At 42.1% G+C, this 23,095-nt stretch overlaps 1 protein-coding gene across 6 annotated transcripts in view; it reads left to right on the top strand.

The window, feature by feature from the left end:
* The window catches only part of LOC140205222 (uncharacterized), a 103,560-nt gene that overhangs the window by 20,549 nt on the left and 59,916 nt on the right, over positions 1 to 23,095 (top strand). The window contains exon 3 of one of the 6 annotated variants that reach the window (XM_072272627.1): positions 2,164 to 2,315. The exons of the other annotated variants lie outside the window; for them this stretch is intronic. The gene's annotated coding sequence lies outside the window, so the exon portion shown is untranslated. The remainder of the gene's footprint in view (positions 1 to 2,163; positions 2,316 to 23,095) is intronic. 6 annotated transcript variants of the gene reach the window in all.

The raw sequence follows: 23,095 nt of genomic DNA, 5'->3' as shown, positions 1-23,095 counted from the left end.
TAATAATGGACGCTGCCTTTCTGAGACACTGCTCACTGAAGATATCCTGCTTACTTTGTAAGCTAGTACCCAAGATGGAGCCGACTAAATTTACAACCCTCTGCAGCTTCTTTTGGTCCTGTGCAGTAGCCTCCCCTTCCCCACCATACCAGGCAGTGATGCAGCCTGTCAGAATGCTCTCCACGTTACATCTATAGAAGTTTTTGAGTGTTTCTGTTGACATACCAAATCTCTTCAAACTCCTAATGAAGTGTAGCCGCTGACTTGCCTGCTTTATAACTACATCAATATGTTCGGTCCAGGTTAGGTCCTCAGAGATCTTGACACCCAGGAACTTGAAACTGCTCACTCTCTCCACTTCTGATCCCTCTGAGGATTGGTATGTGTTCCTTCGCCTTACCCTTCCTGAAGTCCACAATCAGATCTTTCATCTTACTGACGTTGAGTACCAGTTTGTTGCTGCGGCACTACTCCACTAGTTGACATATCTCACTCCTGTATGCCCTGTCGTCACCATCTGAGATTCTACCAACAATGGTTGTATCATCAGCAAATATATAGATGGTATTTGAGCTATGCCTAGCCACACAGTCATGAGGATAGAGAGGGAAGAGCAGTGGGCTAAGCACATACCCCTTAGGTGTGCCAGTGATGATTGTCAGTGGGGAGGATGTGTTATCACCAATCCACACAGATTGTGGTCTTTCGGTTAGGAAGTCGAGGATCCAATTGCAGAGGGAGGTACAGAGGCCCAGGTTCTGCAGCTTCTCAATCGGGAATGATGGTATTAAATGCTGAGCTATAATGGATGAACAGCATCCTGACATAGGTGTTTGTGTTGTCCAGGTGGTCTAAAGCCATGTGGAGAGCCATTGAGGTTGCATCTGCCATTGACCTATTGTAGCGATAGGCAAATTGCAATGGGTTCAGGTCCTTGCTGAGATGGGAGTTCAGTCTAGTCATGATGAACCTCTCAAAGCATTTCATCACTGTAGATGTGAGTGCTACCGGGTGATAGTCATTAAGGCAGCTCACGTTATTCTTCTTAGATAATGGTATAATTTCAACCTCTCACTGCTATGGGCAGAAGTTCCCATTTGCTTCAAAAAGGCAACAATTATAATATCGCCCTCTGAGACAGAGATCACAGGGTCATCAGGTGCAGCAGGGATCTTGACAGCTGTAGTTGTGTTCTCCCTTTCAAAACGGGCATAGAAACCTCCTGTCCCATGATCCCCTCATATCCCTTTTGCCAATCACCTGTCCAGCTCTTGGCTCCATCCCTCCCCCTCCTGTCTTCTCCTATCATTTCGGATCTCCCCCACCCCGTCCCACTTTCAAATCTCTTACTAGCTCTTCTTTCAGTTAGTCCTGACGAAGGGTCTCGGCCCGAAACGTCGACAGTACCTCTTCCTAGAGATGCTGCCTGGCCTGCTGCATGCACCAGCAACTTTTATGCGTGTTGCTTGAAATTCCAGCATCTGCAGATTTCCTCGTGTTTGCATAGAAACCGTTGAGTTCATCTGGTAGTGAAGCATCGCTACCATTCATGCTATTTGGTTTCGTTTTGGAGGAAGTAATGTCTTGCAAACCCTGCTAGAGTTGCCGTGCATCCGATGTTGCCTCCAACCTTGTTCGAAATTGTCTGTTCGCCATTGAAATAGCCCTCCGCAAATTATACCTGGCTTTCTGGTACGGGCCTGGGTCGCCAGACCTGAATGCCACAGATCTAGCTTTCAGCAGATGACATACCTCCTGGTTCATCCATGGCTTTTGGTTTGGGAATGTACAGTAAGTCTTTGTAGGCACACACTCATCCACACAGGTTTTAATGAAGTTGGTAACAATTGCAGCATACTCATTCAGGTTTGAAGATTAATCCCTGAATACAGTCCAGTCCACCGATTCAAAGCAGTCCTGTAGGCGTTCCTGTGCTTCCCTTGTCCAAACCTTCTTGGTCCTCACTGCTAGTGCTACAGTCTTCAGTCTCTGCCTATACTCAGGGAATAGAAGTACAGCTAGGTGATCAAACTTCCCGAAGTGAGGCCATGGAATAGCACGGTAGGCATTCTTGATGGTGGTGTAGCAATCGTCCAGTGTTTTGTTTCCTCTAGTATTGCAAGTGATCTGTTGATGGTAATTGCTTAATGATTTTTTTTTCAGACTGGCTTGGTTGAAATCTCCCAAAATGATGGTGAAGGCATTAGGGTATGCTGTTTTGTGCATGTTGATCCCATTGCTCAGATAATCTAAAGCCTGATTGGCCTGAGCTGGAATGTATACTGCTACCAAAATGACCCCGGAGAACTCCCATGGTAGGTAAAAAGAATGGCACTTAACTGCTAGATATTCCAGGTCTGGTGAGCAGAATTGAGACAGCATTGATACATTTGTCCACCAGGAAGGGTTGATCAAGAGGCATACTTCTATACCTCTGCTTTTGAGAGACTCTACAGATCGATCCTGATGGTGTATAGTAAACCCGTCGATTTGAATCGCTGCATCCGGTACGGAAGGGGTTAACTAGGATTCTGTGAAACAAAGGACACATGTGGTCCTAATGTCCCTCTGATTCAGCACCCTAGCTCTGAGATCATTGATTTTTATTCACCAGAGACTGCAGGTTTGTCAGCAAGATGGTTGGTACAGGGAGTTTAAAACCCCATTTCCTTAAACACACTTGTAACCCCGCTCTGCACCCACACTTCTTCTGTGGTATCCTAGGTGGGTGCTTCTGGCCTCAATTGATGTCGTTTCCATCAGTTTGTTTAAATACATTAAGACATCTTTGACTGTACTGACCTTGGAAGCAGTTGTGCTTTTTAACTGTTTCAGGCTGAAGTAGGAATATTTAATCATATCCATTGAGTACTGCTGCTACTTGAGTTGCGCCTTGGCACCCTTGTAGACAGTTGATAGCTGCATGGACTTGGTGGGATGAAGGACCCATTTTGGTGCTGCATTACTCAATAACAAATCTGTGGTTCTATGTGAAGGGAAGTCCTTCCCTGCTCACCCAACCTGGAACATCTAGCGGTCAAATGTCATCCTTTCTATCCGCCATCATCCAGATAGGGTTGTACATTTTGCCTCAGGGTGGCACTGGAGGAGCTAAGCTCCATAATCAGCAGGTATGAAACAGTACACCTTGATGCTGTGGGATTTCAACCAGGCCAGCTTGAAGAAGTCTCTGAACAACTACCAACAATTATCATCTTTGGAACCAGAGGAGCCAACATACTTGACCACGGTTATACCACCATCAAGAACACTTACTCTGCCATCCCACATCCACACTTTGGAAAGTTCGATTGCCTAGCTGTACTTCTACTCCCATTGTATAGGCAGAGACTAAAGACCACAGCACCGGTGGTGAGGATCAAGAAGGTATGGCTAAAAGAGGTGGAGGAGCACTTACAGGACTGCTTTAAGTCAGTGGACTGGACCATTTTCAGTGATTCATCTTGGACCCTGTATAATTATGCCACACTTGTCACTGACTTCATCAAAACTTGTGTGGATGAGAATGAGAACGGATCGGATATATCCAAATCAAAAGCCATGGATGAACCAGGAGATTTGTAGTCTGCTGAGGGCTAGATCTGTGGCCTTCAAAACTGGTAATCCAGAATTGTACAAGGAAGTTCAGGTACGACCTGCAGAAGACTATATTTTAAGAGTGAAAAAGAATTTTGATTGAGGTTAGTGATGGAATCGAATGCACGTCAGTCCTGGCAGGGTTTGCAGGCCATTGCTTCCTACAATGCAAAACATGTCATCTTGAATGGCAGTGATGGTTCACTCCCAGATGAGCTCAATGCCTTTTATGCACACTGAAAGGCAGGAGAATAAAGCTACATCTATGTGAATCCCTGTAGCATTGGGTGATCTTGAGATCTCTGTCTCAGAGGCCGATGTTAGAACATCTTTCAAGAGCGTGAACCCTCAGGAGATGACAGGCCCTAATGATGCACCTTGTTGGGCTCTGAAAACCTGTGCCAACCTAGTGAGGGGAGTGTTCTAGGGCATCTTCAAACTCTCAAAGCCACAGTCAGAGGTTCCCACATGTTTTAAAAGGGTGCCAATCATACCAGTGCCCAAGAGGAGCAGGGTGAGCTGCCTCAATGGCTATTGCCAGTGGCATGCGTACCTACTGTTATGAAGTGATTTGACAGGTTGGTCATGGCTAGAATCAACTCTTGCCTAAGCAAGGATCTGGACCTGCTGCAATTGGCCTATCACCACAATAGGTCTACAGCAGATGCAATCTCAGTGGCTGTTCATTCGGCCTTGAATCACCTGGACAACAGTAATATCTACGTCAGTCTGTTGTTTAACTGCAGTTTAGCATTCAATACAACCGTACCCTCAGCTCCAATCAACAAGCTCCAAAACCTGGGCTTCTGTACTTCCCTCTGCAGTTGGATTTTTGACTTCCTCATCAGGAGACCACAGTCAGTACGGATCGGAAATAACATCTCCGCAATGACAGTCAGCACTACCGTACCTGAAGAATGTGTGCTTGGCCTGCTGCTCGACTCTCTTTACACTCAAGACTGTGTGGCTAGGCATATTTCAAACGCCATGGTAAACTCGCCAAAGGCACAACTGTTATCGGCAGAATCTCAGATGATGACAAGGTGTACAAGAGTGAGATAGATTAGTTGGATGAATGGACATACTTTTAATGAGTAAGAAACTCACTCAGTGTTAACTTTTCAGAGACTCAATTACTTCGTTTGAACTGTAAGATACTCAAATGAAATTCCTGCCTTTTTTTGGTTGCATATACTTCCAGCCATTTTGCCACCCCTTCCCGATGAAATATGCACAGGGAGGTGAGTGTTATGAATTGCCACCTAACCTTGTGACCAGTGATGACATGTTATTGATGAAACCTGTGGCTAATTTTCATAAATTAGCCCATGGATTGGTCCAGTCGCACAGTGAGTACAACACTTTACTGTGCAGGCGACCCGGGTTCAATTTCTCTGTTCTCCCCCATGACCACGTTGGTTTCCTTCAGATGCTCCAGTTTCCTCCCACAGTCCAAAGATGTACCAGTTGGTAGTTAATTGGTCATTGTAAATTGTCCCATGATTGGGTATGCTTATATTCACATTTGCTTTGTGAATTATAGGTATTTTGTGTGCAGTTAACAAGCCTTAATTTTTATATTTTGCATTTACACATGGCACATGCAAGTTATTTGACTAGGAATATATTTTCTGTGATAAATTTGTTTGTGAGAATTATGTAAACAGTGGTTTAAAATGATCATATGCTTGGTATCGAAGAATCTCAATTTCCAGAAGGAATTTCTGCTGAATAGAATTTATAGGTATAATTGCTTTATGGTGTACTTTAGTTTGGAAGATCTTACCAATAACAGGATAGAATAAGATGTGAAGGAGTCCATTGCAAACTGAAACAGTGGATAAAATAAACACTCATGGGCAAAGTATTAAGGGATTTAGTATTTTTGAAAATGGAGAAGTCACTGGGCTGAGATGAAGTTTATCCAGGACAGTCGAAATAAAATTGCTGAGGCTTTAACTAATATCCTCAATTTGTGCCTGTCTTCAGCTGCGGTCCCAAACTATTGCATGACATCTAATATTATGCCACTGCATAAACTAAAAGGAATGGTATACTTAATTATTAACTGGTGGTCAAAGGTTATCAGAATCAGTTCTGTGATTTCCTGCAAACCTCCATTTTGAAAACGTGTAACTTAATGAAGGAAAATCAGCATAATTCGTGCAGAAATTGCAGAGGCTCAAGCAGAGATATTTAAAACATCTTCAGCCACTGGTAAGGTGCCAGAGGATTGGAAGATACCTATTGTTATTTAGTTGTTTAAGAAAGGCTCTAAAAATAAGTTGGGAAATAATCAGGTACCTCCTGTACCTAATAAAGTACACACTGAGTGTATTTTCGTGGTCTTCTGCTGCTGCAGCCTGTCCACTTCCAGTTGATGTGCATGTTCAGAGATGCACTTCTGCACACCCTGTTGTAGCACATGGTTATTTGAGTTACTGTTGTCTTCCTGTCAGCTTGAACCAGTCTGGCCATTCTCCTCTGACCTCTCTCATTAACAAGGTGTTTTTGCTCACAGAATTGCTGCTCACTGGATGCATTTGATTTTTTTTTGCACCATTCTATGTAAACTTTAGAGACTGTTGTACGTGAGATCAGCCAGGAGATCAGCAGTTTCTAAGAAACTCAAGCCACTTCGTCTGGCACCAACAATTATTCCACAGTCAAAGCCACTTGGATCACATTTCTTCTCCATTCTCAGGTCTGAACCTCTTGACCATGTCTACATGCCTATATGCATTGAGTTGCTGCCACATGATTGCCTATTAGATATTTGCATTAATAGCAGGTGTATAGGTGTGCCTAATAAAGTCGCCATTGAGTGCTTAAACTGGTGAACCTGACATCAGTATTGGTACAGCAATCACAAACAAGAGAAAACCTGCAGATGCTGGAAATCCAAGCAACACACACACACAAAATACTGGAGGAGCTCAGCAGGCCAGGCAGCATCTATGGAAAAGAGCATTGTCGATGTTTCGGGCCGAAACCCTTCGGCAGTACTGAAGAAAATTGCTGAGGAGTAGTTGTAAGTTATTAGCAGGTATTTTAAGGGATGAGATATATAAGTGTTTGCACTGACAGACTGATTTGAGGAGAGTCAATATGGCTATTTGCATGGTAGATCATGTCTAACCAATCGTGTAGAGTTAAGAAGGTTACCAGGAAAGTTGATGAATGAAAGGCAGTGAATGTAGTCTACATGGACTTTAGCAAGGCCTTTGACAAGGTACTGCATAAGAGGTTCGTGAAGAAGTTTCAGTCACTTGCCATTCAGAATGAGGTAGTAAATTGGATTAGACATTGGCTTTGTGGAGAAGCCAGAGAGCAGATGTAGATGGCTGCCTCTCTTATTGGAGGCTTGTGACTAGTAGTGTGCCACGGGGACTGTTGTTTGCAATCTGTAGCAATGATCTCTATGATAATATGGTAAATTGGATAGGCAAATTTGCGATGATGACACCAGGATTGGGGGTGCTCTAAATGGCAAGGAACTCTACCAAAGCTTTTGGCACATTGGCCTTCACCAGGCAAAGTACTGAGTACAGAACTTGTGATGTTATGTTGAACTTGTACAAGTCATTGGTGAAGCCTAATTTGGAGTATTGTGTGCAATTTAGGTCCTAGGTCGTCAGACAGATATGAATAAGATTGAAACAGTACAAAGAAAATTTACAAGGATGCTGCCAGGACTGGAGGACCTGAATTAAAGGGAAAAGTTGAACAGGATACGACTTCATTCCCTAGAGTGTAGAAGAATGAGGGGAGGTTTGATAGAGGTTTACAAAATTATGAGGGGTATCGATAGAGTAAATGGAAGTGGGCTTTCTCCACTGAGATTGGGTGAGATGACATCTAGGGGTTATGGGTTAAGGGTGAAAGGTGTAATGTTTAAGGAGAACATGGGAGGGAATTTCTTCACTCAGAGGGTGGAATGAGCCGCCATTGGAAGTGATAGATGGGGGTTCAATTTCAACATTTAAGAGAAGTTTAGATAAGTATATGGGTGGGAGGGGTATGGACAGCTCTGATTCAGGTGCAGATCGATGGTACTAGGCAGAATAATAATTTTGCATGGACCAGTTGGGCTAAATTTCCTGTTTCTGTGCTGTAGTGCTCTGAGTTTATATGGTTATAAAACATAGTTTGTTTCTGACTAACTTGATTAATTTTTTTGAGGAAGTAACATGAAGAATCAGGGCAGTTCATTTGATAGATTCTGCCTGGATTTTGAGCAAGGACTTTTAAGTCCCACATTTTAAAGTAGTCAAAAAAAGTTAAAGTGCATGGTATTTATGGGAGAGTTGCACATTGGTTAAAAATAGCTTTGTGTCACTAAACAAATTTGATTGGTTATTTTGATGGCTAAGGTTCTGTTAGTGTTCAGGTTCCAAAGGCTAAATATTTTTTGTAAAACATGTTAATACATTGGATTCAAACATAATTAGGCATGTTAAAAAAAATTGCAGATCATACAAAATTTTACTGTGCAGTTGATAGTGAGGAAGAAAGCTTGAGACTGCAGAAAAGTAGCAATTTGAATTCAGTGGAAAGAAGTTTCAGGGAAATAAACTGCTTATTAAGGCCCACAGATTGCTTTTCTCTATTAACCTATGTGTCAAATATGGGAAAAGGGAAACTATGCTAGAACTATATACAGCACCCGTTAGATCACAACTTTAGTATGTAGAGTTCTGGTTGAAACATTAGAGATGGTGTAGATATCTGTAACTTATACATCTGTGTACCGTATTCTGAATCTGCTGCCCATGCAGTGCATTGCATACTAAGCTAGGCAGGGAGTTAAACGCCTCAAAAATCACCTGAGCTGGAAGCTTTTTTTCAGGGTTTTTAAATGAGGAAAAACTTGTGAAACTGCAGAAAGGTAAGTAAAACACGTATTAAATTCAATACAGAATTGTTGCATGCCTGAAAACACTAATATTATCAATTATTCTGACAATCAGTGTTAAACAAGGTAATTCACACTTCTATAGGTATGCTGTGGACTAGAGCAAACTTGTGGCGTGACAATAGCTAAATGGTGATGAACGATAAATGTAATACTTCCTTCAAAATACATCTACTAAACGTTTACCAATATCAAGAAAGCTTAGGATTCACAGATACTGTTGTTTCAAGGGCAAGCACAGAGTGGACTGAGGTGGATGCCGTCTGGGTAGCCTCCAGCCTGATGGCATGAACATCGACTTCTCTAACTTCCGCTAGGCCCCACCTCCCCCTCGTACCCCATCTGTTACTTATTTTTATGCACACATTCTTTCTCTCACTCTCCTTTTTCTCCCTCTGTCCCTCTGAATATACCCCTTGCCCATCCTCTGGGTCCCTCCCTCCCCTTGTCTTTCTTCCCGGACCTCCTGTCCCATGATCCTCTCGTATCCTCTTTTGCCAATCACCTGTCCAGCTCTTGGCTCCATCCCTCCCCCTCCTGTCTTCTCCTATCATTTTGGATCTCCCCCTCCCCCTCCAACTTTCAAATGCCTTACTCACTCTTCCTTCAGTTAGTCCTGACAAAGGGTCTCGGCCTGAAACGTCAACTGCATCTCTTCCTAGAGATGCTGCCTGGCCTGCTGCGTTACCCAGCAACTTTGATGTGTGTTGCTTGAATTTCCAGCATCTGCAGAATTCCTGTTGTTTGGATGTTTTTCTACCAGTTTTGCTCCAAGTTGAAATCCAAATTAATCCATACAAGAAATGTTGTTTAGCAAAAAGCTTATGAACAGAAAGTGACGTTTGTACAAAATGAACAACACCTCGAGACGCAGAACACTGAAACTTTTGTTATCTGTCATTTTGACCACAAGTATTAGTCTTGCTCATCATTAATAAAGAATGTTTGGTCAGATGCACTTTATTATTTGTCTTGATAAACAGCAATAGAGAAAAGCTTATGACAGTCCACAATCAGATTTATGCACTATCTGTTTGCTTTGTAATGTATAGTAATTTTAGTATATTTACTTTTATTTTGTAGAGTAATTTTGCACTGTACTGTTTTTCCAAACCAACAAGTTTCTCATTCATTTAAGGCAGTAATATTATGCCTGATTCTGATATTGCTACTGAGGAAGTTGCAAACAGGTGGGAAGAAAAGGGCAGGATTCTCTCGATAGATAGGTAGTGAAGAAAAGTGGCAAATACGGCTGACATGCTGAAGAACTGTAAGAGTGGTTACAGCCAGTTCCTCTGTAGCAAAAGTGACTGAAGTTGTTCTTGATAACATCTGATTTGAGATGCCAAAAGAGGACAAAGCTATATGGTCAACTGTAAAAGAACAGCAAAGCACTTGTTGTATTTGGGCTTTATGGTTTTAATACCTATGTAATACAGTGCTCGTGAGTTTATATGTATGACATTGCATGGACAAATTCTCTTTCAAGGAGACTGTACGAGTTTTCAGTGGTGTATTTTCATAGTTAAATCTTCCAGAGATTTATGTGAGTTAGAGATTTGGTATGTGTTTTCCAGGACTTTAGGAACTGTGTGGAAGAGATGCTTAAAAAATTGCAACTGGCAGAACTTTTTGAATGAGCAGGTAGTTTGGGGTGTGGGCTAGCAAATGAAAATTCTAGGAACTGCGCAATATTCTGCACCTAACATTTAAGGGAATGTTCAGAGTCTGGAGAGGATATTGCTAATCATCAAATGTTTTTGCTTGAATGCAACCCTCAGATGGAGATAGATGAAACCCCATAAAAATGTCAATAAAGGTATGGTTGTCTTGGCTGAAAGTTGGTAAGTGCCTTTGGGAAATCTGTTGGCTATGAAAGGCTTCAAATCACATGGGTAACAAAGCCCTTGCTTTGTGCTGTCCTGGAAGCCACACAGCATCTGAGTGCCCATTCAAAGCTACCTGAAGTTGTAATTGCCAAAGGATGGGGCATATTTGCATGGATATGCAGATCCCTCGAAGTTTCTACAAGTGGAGACATTAGTATGTTCATTTTCTTGTGTAAACTGAGATGAAGCACCTGTACAGGACAAGCTTAGAGAGATAGTTTGCTGGTGGAGGTACATGATCAGTTCCCTATTGTGCTGGTAGGCAGAGTTGTATATCTGTGCTCTTGACCATAATTTGGGACTGTTTCAAAAAGTGGCCACATTAGGATCCTTGATACATTTGTGGGGTGAAATGACCCTGTCCAGGAAGAGAACTGGGCCAGTTAGTTTTATAGGTGACAGGAATACCAGATAAGACTCATCATTACAACACTAACAAAGTGACTGTAGAGAATGAGAAAACAGTGGACACTGGCCCATTATTTGGAAAAGGGAGTATAGCTACAGTGTTAAACATGGTGGATATAGGTGATATTTCCCATTGTGGTAACAGCAGTTTAGGCACTGATGCACTGCTACTGATAATGATGGACTCTGAGAAGATAGCCCATCTGTAGAGGAATTCTTGGCTCAGGCCATTGACTGAGAAAAGCAAACAACCATTTAAAGGTCTCTATAGAAGAAAACTTGAAGAGTTGGTCAATGCATGCAAAGCTTGCCTGTGCAAGAATTTTGTGGAAAATCTACAACTGTGGAGCCAAGCAAATCTGTGGTGGAATTTATGAGTGTACATGAAGAGGCAGTATTCACAGAGTGGACATTATGGTGTGAGTTGGGATGTGGATAGGATTCAAGAGTACTTCCAGAAATGTTAAAATACTTCTTGGGGGAGAGAAAGGTAGAGAATATATATACATTCAAAGGACATTTAATTAGGTACAGGAGTGGAACCCAGTGTGGTCTTCTGCTGCTGTAGCTCATCTACTTCAAGGTTCGACATGCGTTCAGAGATCTCTTCTGCACACTGCTGTTGTAACATGTGATTTTTGAGTTTTTGTCACCTTCCTGTCAGCTTGAACCAGTCTGGCCATTCTCCTCTGACCTCTCTCATTAACAAAGTGTTTTTGCCCACAGAACTGCCACTCACTGGATGTTTTAATGCTTCTCGCACCATTCTCTATGAATTCCTGAGAATGTTGTGCCTGAAAACCCCAGGAGATCAGCAGTTTCTGAGAGACTCAAGCCAATGCATCTGGCACCAACAATCATTCCACGGACAAAGTCACTTAGATCACATTTCTTCCCCCGTACTGATTTTTGGTCTGAACAACTAAACCTTTTGACTATGTCTGCATGCTGTTATGCATTGAGTTGCTACCACATGATTGGCTGATTAGATATTTGCATTAGTGAGTAGGTGTATCTAATTCAGTGGACTTTGAGTGTACATCTTTTAATGAACTGTTTGTGCTGTGTTTGGCATTAGTTAAGGAGATTTGGTTGGAAGTTCTAACCTGTTGATTTATAAAATTAAACAACAATGTCTAAACTAGTAACTAGATAAAGTTTCATAATGGATGCTGTTATGAAATTTTATCTGCACTGATAGGAATAATAATTTCAGTGAGAGAGAAGCAGATACTTAATGGTTTGTCAAAATTTTCCTTTGTGGATTGTTACTTCATTTATTTAGTTCTAATGAAATTTGTGCATCATAAAAAGGTGGCTTTCATGATTGTTTTATGGATCCCAGGCTAAAATAGGTTGTACTCTGCAGATAATAAAATTTGAATGCAGCTATTTTGAAAAGAGCCTATGAGTAAGTCGCATTTCAAGAACATAATTAAATAAAAACATCCTATAGCAAAACAAAAGCAGATGCATTCTTTCACCTGTTCCATCTGCAGATTTCACATGCTAATATCGTCAGTAGCAGCTTCTGTAACTAGCAGATGTGTAAGGATAGGTGAGAGGCACTGCATTTTACTTCACCGTTAAAATACAGAGTTCAGCATCTGTTGAACTCTCAGCATTTGCAAAGCCTGACCACTACATGCTTATTCATATAGTTTCTCCTGTGTTCATGCATCACACCTCTTCCTCAGCTGATATGTTGAACCACTGCTGTGCCTGGAACAGTGTTACACAAGCATAAGCGTAATGACTGGCCATCTGCTCTGTTCTCTTTCACCGCCTATTCTTTATTTAGTGACCTTATGGTCACATTGTTAAGAGAGGAAAGCTTACTCTAACACAGTATTTAAGAGCCTTGAGATAACTGCATCAGAAAATCTACCCGCACCTTCAAGTATTTAAAATGATTGTTGAAAATGTTCTTCTTTGACTTGCACTTTCTGTGAAGTTCCAGAAGACATCTGGTTATCAATGGGTTAATTGAGTTTTGTTAATTTGCATCCTAGAGAACACGAGTGTTGCAGAAAGTAGTGGCTTTGTTCATTTACTGAATACCTCTTTAATCAGTATTGGTTAGTACTAGGCTGTGGAAGTCAGTGTGAAGCAGTCATCTGCTGTTTGTCATGCTCCATTTTGTCTGGTTGGCACTTTCCACAGCACGGTTGCCACATTTCATAGAATAACTTCTGGTATAGTAAAGTGTGGGGCCTAGAAATTCGATTGTACTTGTTTCAGCATTGTGTGTGGGGGTGGGAGGGTTAACATTTATCTGTTCAGAATAAAGAGCATTTGCAATTATTTCTAGGTGAAATTGCATCACTTGGAAATTTCATTTGGGTACTTCTTGCATCAGATATATATTAGTAAGATGGATACATAGGATAGTGATTAAATCACAATACTTAAGATGGTGGGGGGTGAGAAGGGAAGATGGAGAGGAGAAATTAAAAATATATAATTTTAGTTTTTTTTAACAATTTCTACTTGAATGAATAAAACACCAAACTTGTGAAGTTATTTTTTTCTGAGATTGTTTGGTAGCAATTTAAAATTTATCCATCTCTTTCACTTCTACATGTGTAAACAAGCCCCGTTTACTCTTTAAGTTTTTTTTCCCATGGCTTTTTTGTGTACTTTCTTGCCAAGGCCCTGGGAGAGATTCTCGTAAAACTTATGAGGGTAGGCAAAGCAGGAGGATCGTCTCGATTTCTTTTATTTCTAAGTGGCTGTTAACATTTGATGAATTCCATTTCATTATCCTTTGAAAATTGCTTCTCTGCACTGTGAGAGCAGGCGGTGTAGCAGTTTTGGTCAAACATGTCACAGGAAGTTGCTTTCTGGTTAGCTGTTCAGTTATGGATGTGGTTAGACTTTACATTGATTCTGTTCCACAATCTCCAAGGAAAAAAAGAGAAAGAAAATATAGAGTTTTAACTTGAACAAGCAGACTATAAAAGCAGATAGAAAGAACTGTAGATACTGTATATAGGAAGAAATAGAATAGCTAAAGTAAATGTCCTTGCAGAATGAGGCTAGGGGATTAATGATAGATTTCAGAGAAATGGCAAGGATTCTATGTAAATGATTTAGCTCAGTTTTCCTGGTGGACTTGACGAAAAACAAATAATAATAAGCAAGAGACTACCATTTGTTTAAAATAAACTACAAGTTAAACTAAAGGAGCCAATAGCCATAGCGCCTGTGGACCTAAAGACCTACACTACAGGGTAATTAATGACATGGATATACATATTGTGGATGGATTAATTCCTGCCTCTGGTGTCCCTCCCACTTCCCTTTTCTCCCATGGTCCATTCTCCTCTTCTCTCCTCTCAGATTTCTTCTTCAGCCCTTTACCTTTTCCACCTATCATCCTCCCACTTTGCCCCACCCATTTAGTTTCCCACTCACCTGGCTTCACCTATCAGCTTCCAGCTTGTACTCCTTTGTCTCACCCCACCATCTTATCCTGGTGACTTCCCCCTTCCTTTCCAGTCCTGATTGCTATTTAAGATGGTGCTGGTTAATCACACTTTTTCTCAGATATGGTCGCTGCCAATCAATAGCTTGTAACGTCCACTTTGGAGTTGAGCTTTTGAACTGTCTGTATGGCCTGGCATTTTTGCGGTGTGTACTGTAGTCTTGTAGGTGCTGGACAGTTGTGGCATGGCGTTTACCGGCCAAATCAAAGTGGTGGGGTCCAGGCTGGAGACATTTGAATAGGGATGGGAGAAGTACCAGAGGACTGGAAGGCTGCAAATGTTGTTCCCTTGTTCAAGAAAGGGAGTAGAGATAACCCAGGAAATTATAGACGAGTGAATCTTACTTCAGTGGTGGGCAAATTGTTGGAGAAGATCCTGAGAGACAGGATTTATGAGCATTTGGAGAAACATAATCTGATTAGCATGGCTTTGTCAAGGGCAGGTTGTGCCTTATGAGCCTAATTGAATTCTTTGAGGACGTAACAAAATACATTGATGAAAGTAGAGCACTGGATATAGTGTATATGGATTTCAGTAAGACATTTGATGAGGTTCCCCATGCAGACCTCATTCAGAAAGTAATGAGGCATGGGATCCAAGGAGACCTTGCTTTGTGTATCCAGAATTGGCTTGCCCACAGAAGGCAGAGGATGATTGTAGATGGTTCATATTCTGCATGGAGGATGGTGACCAGTGGTGTTCTGCAGGGATCTGTTCTGGGGACCCCTCCCCTTTGTGATTTTTTTATAAGTGACCTGGGTGAAAAAGTAGAAGGGTGGGTTAGTAAGTTTGCTGATTTCACAAAAGTTGGGGTGTTGTGAATAGTCTGGAGGGTTTTCAGAGGTTACAGCAGTACATTGATGGGATGCAGAACTGGGCTAAGAAGTGGCAGATGGAGTTCAACCCAGATAAGTGTGAGGTGGTTCATTTCATTAGGTCAAATTTGAAGACAGAATATAATATTAATGGCAAGACAGTTGACAGTGTGGAAGATCAGTGAAATCCATAGGACACTCAAAGCTGCTGCTCGGGTTGACGGTTTTGTTAAGAAGGCATATAGTGTGATGGTCTTCATCAACCATGGGATTGAATTCAAGAGCTGTGATGTAATGTTAAGGCTATATAAGACCTTAGTTAGACCCCACTTGGACTACTGTGTTCATTTTTGGTCACTTCACTACAGAAAGGTTGTGGATACCACAGAGAGAGTGCAGAGGGGATTTATAAAGATGAAGCATACCTTATGAGAATAGGTTGAGTGAACTTGGCTTTTACTCCTTGGAGTGACAGTGGATGAGAGGTGACCTGACAGAGGTGTAAAAGATGATGAGAGGCATTGATTGTGTGGATAGCCAGAGGCTTTTTCCCAGGGCTGAAATGGCTAACATGAGGGGGCATGGTTTTTAGCTGCTTGGAAGTAAGTACAGAGGGGATGTCGGGGTAAGTTTTTCACACAGAGTATGTGAATGCACTGCCAGTGATCGTAGTAGAGGCGGATACAATAGGATCTTTTAAGAGCCTCTTAGATAGTTACATGGAGCTGAGGAAAAATAGAGGGCTATGCGGTAGGGAAATTCTAGGCAGTTTCTGGAGCAGGTTACATGGTCAGTATGTCATTGTGGGCCCAAGGGCCTGTAATGTGCTGTAGATTTCTATGTTTCTATGAATTATTATTTTAAAAAGAGCAAGATTACATATTGTTACAAAGGGATCTGTGGGTCTTGTACTTGAAACATAAAGGGCTGGGATGCAGGTAGAGCAAGAAGTTAAAACTAAAACAATGGTGTTTATTTCAAGGTACATGGAGATTTCTTACTGAAATGTATAACATTCTGAGGGAAATTGGATGCTATGATGGTATTTCAAGAGGGATATCTAGAGCTGGAGTGGGAGCATAGATTCAGAAAAGGGCTTGTCAATTTAAGACTGGTTTGAGGAGGAATTTCTTCTCTTTAGGTTGTGACTCTGTGGCATTCTCTACCTCAGAGCTGTGGAGGCAAATCATTGAACATATTGAAGGCAGAGATTGATAATCACCTGCCAGGGTAAAAAAGGGAACATGGAAAATAATGAGGAAGTGGCGTGATTGGATCTTATTGAATAATTGTCCTGCTCTGGCTCATGTTCTTAAATTAACTTCCTGATCAAGCTATCCTTAAAACTGGTTAATCCTAAATTATACAATGTTCCTCAACAGCCTGGTTTTCATTAAGAATTTGAAAAAGTGGGTATAAGTGTGTACATAATGTGTACATACTGCAATGTTTCTGAGACTGGTGATAATTAATTCAGCTATCCTTTCTATATCCCATTGTCTCCAATGAAATTACTATCAGAAGGAATGTAGTTTGGCATTAAATGTCATCCATTTTGTCAGGTCACCCAAATCCAAAATTGGTTCTCACTGAGAGATGCTCTTCTGAACACTCTTGTAGTTATTAATGCTAAGAATCCAGCTCACAGGGATTGACTGTTTTAAATAATTTCTCGTAAAATAAGATGCATGAGACATTAAGTTAATGGTTGATCGCCAAGCTTGGCAAAATGTTTGCAGACTTTTCAGCTCCAAAGGAGAAGCCATCATCGGTGCGCAGTTGAGGGTGTTGTCTCCTCAGAATGCTGGCTTGTGTACTCCTCTGGGGTCCGAACGGATATTGATTAGATGTCATGATCTGGTTGTCTGGTTCAAAACACTGAGCTGTTTAGTAGTAGAAGATTCTGATTGGCTAGCTTTGAGGGAGGTCGGTTGAAAGTGCTTGCTTCGCTGTCCAGATCCCGAGATTACTGGCGATTCGTTGATTAGACGTCGCTAGATTTCAATGTCCATTCGGACCCTGGAGGGGTATGTAAGCCAGCATTCTGAGGAGACAACAACCTCGACTGCGCGCTGATGATAGCTTCTCGACTGGAGCCAAAACATCTGCAAACATTTTGCCAAACTCGTCGATCAACCAAACTTCCAGGTTTGAAAGTAGTAACCATGAGCTAGGATTCAAGTTTAGAAAGGGCGGGGGAGTTGCGGAAGCAAGAAATTTTGTAGCGTGATTTACTCCCCAGGAATTGAGAGTGCTCTGCTCCTTCAACGTTAACCTGCCTTCAAAATGACACCCTGTTCACCTGACAAAAAGAGATCCTTTGTGTTTACAGAGTTCTGAAATTTGGCTGGAGGTGTTGGGTGGGTGTCATTTACACTTTCTTCCCTCAAAATGCAAACTGGAATTTTATTTTTGCTTTGCTTTTAAAGATAGCACAATATACAAAGTGTCCAGTGGTACTCAAATTTCCACGGGTGATTAAAAACCATCTGGTTCATCCAGTTTATCACTGTTACATCAATTATATACTTTAATTGCATCAGAATTTGTTCCTTGCTATTGAAATGTAAATGATTTCAGTTGCACTAGTGTCTATTTCAAAGGAAAAGGAAAGTTTAACACCTGCAGCAGTCTTAACTTCCTGACTATTGTAAGGAATCTACTTGATCTTTGGACAAAACTGAAACTCTAAAAGAACTGCCAGAGGTATTTATTTTAAAGACTTTAATTCCTGCTTCCACATCAAGATTTAGCTAATTTCATAGCAATGATTATCTGTGTACTGTTTTATCAGAAATTCACTCTGAATGTTACTGGTTTGGATCCTCAAGATTAGTTATTCTATTTTAATTCAAACGTGTAGGCAGTAAGTAAACTGTCATGTCACTGATTTCCTTGGTTGCTTTGTCTTACTGTAATAAACCCGTATGGCATATGATTTCATATCTTTATAATTTCTTCAGCAACTGGATGTATATTACGCCTTTCACTGTAGGAGTTTGGGAGTGTGGAGGAGGTGGTTTATTTTTATAAAGGATAGCCTGTCTTCTCTGCAGGCAATCTCTCTGTGTCCTGTACAGCAGGGGTCCCTAACCTTTTTTGCACTGCAGACCGGTTTAATATTGACAATATTTTTGCGGACTGGCCGACTGGGGGCGGGGGTGTAGGGTTGCCAACGAACAAGAGTAGCAGTCAAGTACGTTGTGTTTACCCCAGGAAAGACTACCATGACCATGAAGCCTTGTGCGGGCACCTATGTGCACATGCGTGACATGTGCATGCGTGTACGTGCCCATTTTTTCTACAAATCTTTTTTGGCAATTCTGTTCAGTGAAACTACACCCTACATACATTATTTCTACTTTATATAGGCTGTGTATTTATCATATCATTCCTGCTTTTACTATATGTTAGTGTTATTTTAGGTTTTATGCAACACAGCGCATGAATATAGTGATAAGTCAATTATAAGTCACTTATAAATCAATAGCATCATAACATTTTAAGTAATGTTTGGATATTAAACACACAGCACATATTTTCCCCGTATGAACATATAAAATCATTGCAACACACCAGTATCACTGAATCAGTGGGAGCCCTGGGCTTGTTTCCGGCAACAAGATGGTCCCATCGAGGGGTGATGGGAGACAGCGATACTCGAAGGGGGTTCCTTATGTCCAATCTATTCCGCAATTTAGTTTTCGTTGCATTCATTGCAGAAAAGCCCGCTTCGCAGAGATATGATGTTGGAAATGGAAGCAACTTTTTCAGTGATTTCATGGCTATCTCAGGATATTTAGCCTTGACTTTGATCCAGAATGCCGGCAGAGATGTTATGTCAAACATACTTTTCAGCCCGCCGTCATTTGCAAGCTCGAGGAGTTGATCTTCTTCCCGCACTGACATGGATGACGCGTGGGTAATGACCTCGCATGCATTTAAGTTCAACAGTGGGCGTGACAAGGAATGAGGAAAGGTGCAGCTTACTCATATCGCCAAATTATATCATTTCCTCACAGCCTGGTAGCGCATGCTTTGCGGCCTGGTACCGGTCCGCGGCCCAGTGGTTGGGGACTGCTGATGTACAGCACATTCATGTGTATTAACAGATGACAAGTGAGTTCTCTGAGATATCAGATCAAGATGGGCTGGGCTATAATGTCTGCCAGGTTTGTGGCTCAGATAGTTGCTTTTTAGGTTCATTAGGATGGTTTTGGGCAGTGGTCCCCAACCACCGAGCCGCGGACCGGTACCGGGCTGCAAAGCATGTGCTACCGGGCCGCGAGGAAACGATATAATTTGGCGATATGAAACGATGTAGCTGCACCTTTCCTCATTCCCTGTCACGCCCACTGTTGAACTTTAACGCACGCAAGGTCATTAGTGACTCAAGACGTGCAAAGGAATGGGTCTGTGACCCATTTGTGAATGTTCCTGGTGGACCTTGCATTTCAGCGCGGGAAAAAGATCAACTCCTCGAGTTTGCAAATGACGGTGGGCTGAAAAGTGTGTTTGACATAACATCTCTGCTGGCATTCTGGATCAAAGTCAAGGCTGAATATCCTGAAGATAACCACGAAAGCACTGAAAATATTGCTTCCATTTCCAACATCAAAGCGCTGCGAAGTGGAGTTTTCTGCAATGAATGCAACGAAAACTAAATTGTGGAATAGACTGGACATAAGGAACCCCCTTCGAGTATCGCTGTCTCCCATCACCCCTCGATGGGACCGTATTGTTGCAGGAAAACAAGCCCAGGGTTCCCACTGATTCAGCGATATTGGTGTGTTGCAATGATTTTATATGTTCATACGAGGAAAATATGTGCTGTGTGTTTAATATCCAAACGTTACTTAAAATCTTATGATGCTATTGACTTATAAGTGACTTATAATTCAGTGGTCCCCAACCTCCGGGCTGCAAAGAATGCAGCAGTAGCCAGAACACGCCCAGCACATCTTTAAGAAAAAAGCCGAAATAAACAAGCTAATTGATTAGGTGCCGCCCGGCACGTAAGTGTTGGCCCAGATCAGAGGCGATTGCCGATTGCGTGGCCTCTGATCTGGGCTGACATTTACGTGCCGGGCGGCACCTAATCAATTAGCTTGTTTATTTCGGCTTTTTTCTTAAAGATGTGCTGGGTGCGTCCCGGCCACTGCTCTACCGCTGCATTCTTCATGGCAATGTATCGGTCCACAGCCCGGAGGTTTGGGACCATTGTTATAATTGACTTATCACTGCATTCATGCTTGGAAAATATGTGCTGTGTGTTTAATATTAAATTCGTTACATAAACCCCTTTAGAAATGAAATTGAGTGTATTAGTCACTTATAAGTGACTTATAGTCGACTTATCACCTATACTCCAGTCGTGCTTAACACCCCCCCGCCCCCCAGTCGGCTGGTCCGCAAGAATATTGTCAATATTAAACCAGTGCAAAAAAGGTTGGGGACCCCTGGTTTTGGGGATAGTGTGGGGAGTTAACGCTCAAGTTAGGGTGCTGTTTCCCAGCCTTTTTTTAGCCCAACCCTAAAGCACCTTCATTCTTGCCAATGCCCCTCTTAGGCACTATATACTTTCCAGTGCCCCATAGTGTAAAAACATGTCTATCATGTGCTAACATGAGAAAAATGTTTCTGCTTTAAATTTGTATTTGTCTTTAAACCTAGCTTACACAGTACCTGTGTGCTGTACAGCAGCTTCGATATCAATGTGATCCTTGAGCTTGATGGATTTTAGCAAGAGCTGAAATACCTAGTTCAAGTTGTGTAACAAAGTTCTAGCGGTTTCTGGTTTTTTGTGGGTATGTGGTTCACTGCACTGAAGCCTCTTTCAACAAAGTCAGAGGATGGAAATGCAATGAAGAGCAGTTGGGTTCTTCTCCAAAGACCAGGAAACTTTTTATGATAGTGTGGCCACACACCACAAAAGCTGACGTTTTAGAAGAGCATTTTTGCTGCTTCATTCTGAATTTTGATGATTTCTTCTTGCAAGCTCTCTTCCTGTTCTTCCACCTTGCAAAGAAATGGGTTAATTACCTAGTCCGGAATTTCCAGATCACTCAAATCCTCGAATCGATTCTGAAAATCCTTCTTTAGTAACTGTAGGTGTGAATTGTAAAACAGCATCTGTTGAAGAGAGTGCCATACTTTCCATGAAGGGAAACTGTGAGAGTATTCTTCTCCCAATGCTTCACTTATAGGTTTCCAGTTTTCCGATTAAAAGTGGACACTGCACTATTAAACTGATATTCTCACCTTGCAGTTTCGTGTTAGAATGTTCATTTTGTCATACAGGTCAGCTAGGTGTGCCACATCTCCAAGTAGAAATTCAGTCTTGCTTCCCAAGCTCTTGTCAACTTTGAGCAAAAATTCAACCACTGTGTCAAACAGATCAAAGAAACATTTTAAGCAGCAGCCTTTTGACAGCCAGCACACTTCAGAGTGAAGAAGCAGGTGTTCAAACTCTTCATCATTATCTTGACATAACTGGTGAAATATTCTGCTATTTAATGGATGAGCTTAATTTTGTTAGCAGATGCTACAAGAATTATGCTTGAAAAAATTTGTTGGCTGATGTTTTTGGCTGTGGGATGTTGATGATGAATTACACAATGGTTTGCAAACAGACTTGGAATTTCTTTTTCATAAATGCCACTAAACCTGCATGGCGACCTGTCATATATGGTGCTCCATGTATTGTACAAGAAATTATGTTCCTAATTGGAATATTTTTATCTCAATATACATTTTGAGCTCGTTGTAGCTTAATTCTCTGTTGGTGTTATTTGTGAAAAGGAGGAAGTATGTGTGTGAGGCCAGTTTTTTGTGCTCGGTGTCAGATGTTGGGGGTCCTGGAGTCTCCCAGCCTCCTGGTCGGCCATATCTGCACTAGGTGTGTCGAGCTGCAGCTCCTAAGGGACCGAGTTAGGAAACTGGAGGTGCAGCTCGATGACCTTTGCTTGGTCAGGGAGAGCGAGGAGGTGATAGAAAGGAGTTATAGGCAGGTGGTCACATTTGGGCCATGGGAGACAGATAAGTGGGTCACAGTCAGGAGGGGGATGGGGGAGTCAGATAATAGAGAGTACCCCTGTGGCTGTACCCCTTGACTATAAATACTCCTGTTTGAGTACTGTTGGGGGTGACAGCTTACCTGGGGGAAGCGACAGTGACTGTGCCTCTGGCATAGAGTCCGGACCTGTGGCTCAGAAGGGTAGGGAAAGGAAGAGAAAGACAGTAGTGATAGGGGACTCTATAGTTAGGAGGTCAGCCAGGCGGTTCTGTGGACGCAGGAAAGAAACTTGGATGGTAGTTTGCCTCCCAGGTACCAGGGTCGGGGATGTTTCAGATCGCATCCAAGATATCCTGCAGTGGGAGCGAGAACAGCCAGAGGTCATGGTACATATTGGTACCAATGACATAGGTAGGAAAAGGCAAGAGGTCCTGAAAAAAAGACTACAGGGAGTTAGGAAGGAAGTTGAGAAGCAGGACCGCAAAGGTAATAATCTCGGGATTACTGCCTGTGCCACGCGACAGTGAGAATCGGAATAGAATGAGGTGGAGGATAAATGTGTGGCTGAGGGATTGGAGCAGGGGGCAGGGATCCAGATTTCTGGATCATTGGGACCTCTTTTGGGGCAGGTGTGATCTGTACAAAAAGGACGGGTTGCACTTGAATCCCAAGGGGACCAATATCCTGGCAGGGAGGTTTGCAAGGGCTACTGGGGAGAGTTTAAACTAGAATTGTTGGTGGGGTGGGAACTGAATTGAAGAGACTGGGGAAGAGGAGGTTGGCTCACAAATAGAGAAAGCTTGGAGACAGTGTGAGAGGGAGGATAGGCAGGTGATAGAGAAGGGACACGGTCAGACCAAAGGTTTGAGACTTGTCTATTTTAATGCAAGGAGTGTTGTGAACAAAGCGGATGAGCTTGGAGCGTGGGTCGGTACGGAGCTATGATGTGGTGGCCATTACAGAGACTT

The sequence above is a fragment of the Mobula birostris genome, chromosome 11 (genome assembly GCF_030028105.1).
Source record: "Mobula birostris isolate sMobBir1 chromosome 11, sMobBir1.hap1, whole genome shotgun sequence".
Lineage (NCBI taxonomy): Eukaryota > Metazoa > Chordata > Chondrichthyes > Myliobatiformes > Myliobatidae > Mobula > Mobula birostris.
The sequence above is the reverse complement of the archived record's forward strand: the minus strand, read 5'-3'. Positions and strand labels throughout refer to the sequence as shown.